The sequence below is a fragment of the Belonocnema kinseyi genome, chromosome 1 (genome assembly GCF_010883055.1).
Source record: "Belonocnema kinseyi isolate 2016_QV_RU_SX_M_011 chromosome 1, B_treatae_v1, whole genome shotgun sequence".
Taxonomy (NCBI): Eukaryota; Metazoa; Arthropoda; class Insecta; order Hymenoptera; family Cynipidae; genus Belonocnema; species Belonocnema kinseyi.
The window spans coordinates 20,831,855-20,833,949 of record NC_046657.1 but is presented as its reverse complement, the minus strand read 5'-3'; positions in this window follow the sequence as shown (position 1 = coordinate 20,833,949).

Genomic DNA, 2,095 nt, shown 5'->3' with positions numbered 1-2,095 from the left:
GAGGTGCGAGTTAGTTTTATTTTTATTATCATATTGTCTAATTGTTTACTATTTTCAAGTTTGTTGACAGTTCTTTGCGATTGTATGGAACGTCGGGTAAGATCGGGTACTACCCGGTCTTACCCTTACCATCAGTACCCGGTTTTGCCCCCACACGCAATAAATAATAAAACGTGGTGCCCACGTGTTTCTGTTCACAAAAAATGATGATGATTATGGCTATATACTCTTTAATAGGTACGGAATTAAGTGTTCTACTTACCAGTCCAGATTCTATACAACTGCAACAACCACAATCACGTACTTTTTTCAAAAAGTTGTAACGTCTAACCACAAAAAATTGAATATCGTTTCCTGGGAGCATAAACACATGTGTCTGAACACTGTTCACGAAAATTAAATCTTAGGATCTACGTGTTGAAGATATATCGAGCTAGATCCAGGGGGCAGCACGAATCATGAGATATAGAGGGTACCCGGTTTCACCCGCAACCCGGTTTCACCCTACTCTCCCCTATATATGATTACCAGGTTTACTAAAAATTTAAATAATAAATTCTAGTCCTGACCGGGGATGGGCCCAGGATGGTAACCTAATTATAAAAATGGCTGGTCAACTTACCTGCCAAATCACCGACTTGACATCGCCGGAATTACCGTGTCCATGAGTCACGCTCTTCCAACTCATAAATTACCCTCGAAACTCGTACTAATTTTAAATCAATTAGTCTGGATATCATTTTTGATGTTTGTTGAATAATTTTGTTTGTAAGTTTTTCGGTTAGGATTAATATTTCATCAAAATCGTAAAGATTGTCCAATTGTATAGCAGTGAAAACATTAAAAAAATTAAGGAGCAGAACTTGCGTTCTGCTCCATTTTAACGTTTGGCATTGGAATTTATTGGGTGTATACAATGTGTCCGAGGTTCCCCTAAAAGCCATATTATTCGCCGACAGGTACAGAGTAATACGCAGTAATCGATGGAGAGCATTTTGCCAATGGAAACTTTCTTTTTCAACCATGTTTTGTTCCTGATTATATATGGTTTCTCCTACTTTTAGTTTCATTTCAGTTTCCACACACTGCTGATAACGTTTCATATGAGAGGTAGTATTCTGATGAACTCCTAATGTTTCGGATAAATATTTCCAATTTAGAATCTATCACAGACTATTTTGAAGATCGATTTATCTTCAAAAAGTCAACAACAAATCAGAAAATGCAATCCTTAGACACGGAGTAAACAAGCCATCGACGGAAAAAATTTCACCATTTGAAAGTTTTCTGTTGTAATAAGAGTTTGAGAAATGCCTGCGTTTCTCATCCTTAGGGTCACTTTCAATTTAGATCGTATCGGACCAATTTTAATTAAATGATCTAATGTCGTGCTATTTCGAAGAACTGGTCAGGTACCACAATCATATCGATTCAGTGTTTCTCGTGTCTGAACTTTGACATTTTGATCGTTCATCTCTTGAACATGAACTCCTGCAGCATCACTTCCTAAGGTTTCCTGCTCTTGAATTTGAACTGGCGCAATGTTATCTTCAAGAAGAACTTCCATTAGCTCAGCTGGTTCAATTTCAATGGTGATGTTTGTGTCGAGATTGGCAGTAGCAGATAGTTCTTCTAGATCTTTAGTACCTTCATCCTCCATTTTTTGTACAGCATATTTCTCAATGTTCATAAACTGTTTACTCTGTTCGAATTTTTACTCTTTTTCAGTTTTGCGTTTTCTGTATTCGTAACCAGACGGCTTTTTTTAACATTTGAATTTTTGACCAAAATTATAACTTATTACGGTGCCTATTACGTACTATTTCCCTGTGTGGAGAAAATAAATGAAAAATCACAAAAAGCTCTTTTAAATGTATCCATTAACAGGCCCAATAATTTTTGCTATAGATCTATTTTTTCTGCATGTAGGGCGTACTTTCATATAAACTGGACGGACACTGCAAAATATAAACAAATACACGGAAAAAAAATTCTTAAGGCGAACGAGTGAATCGAGAATATATTAAACTCAAAGAAAGTGTACGCTTGGGTTAGGTAAAACGTTTAGTTAGAAGAGTTAAAAATTTAGTTACTT